General features: G+C 61.9%; 1 protein-coding gene across 1 annotated transcript in view; it reads right to left on the bottom strand.

Moving 5' to 3' along the window:
- The window catches only part of Znf667 (zinc finger protein 667), a 23062-nt gene extending 22573 nt beyond the window's left edge, over positions 1–489 (bottom strand). The window contains exon 1 of the mRNA XM_031385265.1: positions 119–489. The gene's annotated coding sequence lies outside the window, so the exon portion shown is untranslated. The remainder of the gene's footprint in view (positions 1–118) is intronic.
- Between the last annotated feature and the right edge of the window lie 256 nt (positions 490–745).

The following is a 745-nucleotide window of genomic DNA, read 5'->3' as shown; positions in this document are numbered from 1 at the left end:
CTCTCTCTCTCTCTCTTTCACACACACACACGCACACACACACACACACACTCACTCGCACACGCACGCATGCCACCCATCATATCCACTGAAGGCTCGCGCTCACCAGACCCCTCACCTGTTTCTCTTCTGCGTCTTCCTTCTCACAGCTACCACAAAACTGCTAGGGACTGAGCCCCCGCGCCTGCGCACTCGCCTCCCAGACCTGCAGGGATCCCTTCAGGGCCCCTCCCGGGTCCCCCCGCCCCTCGAGCAGGACGTCGGCCAGTGCAGCCCCGCCCCCAGGGCTTCCCCCGAAGCGCGGAGCCACGCCCCCTGACGCGCAACCAGACGCAGAGCCCCAGAGACAGCGCGAAGCCACGCCCTCGACTAATTTGCATAGCGCGCAGAGAGGCGGGCTATGTTGCGGACGCGTCTGCGCGCTCCTACGCTAAGCGCCCTTCTAAGGGGTTCCCCAAGTTCCAGTTAGCGTCTGTTCAGCTGCCTCCATTCCGGGGTGGTTCTCCTAGCGTCCCACACCTCGGGCTCAATGGGCTTCCACGCGCCTTACGCTGTGCGCAACCGCGAGCTTGTGCCGCCAACCTCAGGCTTTGGCAAGGAACTATGGATGTCCACGCCCAGAAGGGCGTTTCCCCCCTAGTTGTCGCCTGTCTGGAGACCTTGTGACCCTGAAAGGGAAGGACAGATTTTCTTCTGTGGCTGTTTAGAAAGCCATGGGGAAATGATGGGCACGTGACTTCTCACG

The sequence above is a fragment of the Mastomys coucha genome, unplaced genomic scaffold (assembly GCF_008632895.1).
Source record: "Mastomys coucha isolate ucsf_1 unplaced genomic scaffold, UCSF_Mcou_1 pScaffold21, whole genome shotgun sequence".
Taxonomy (NCBI): Eukaryota; Metazoa; Chordata; class Mammalia; order Rodentia; family Muridae; genus Mastomys; species Mastomys coucha.
Note: the sequence above shows the minus strand (reverse complement) of the source record. Positions and strands in the feature narration are given on the sequence as shown.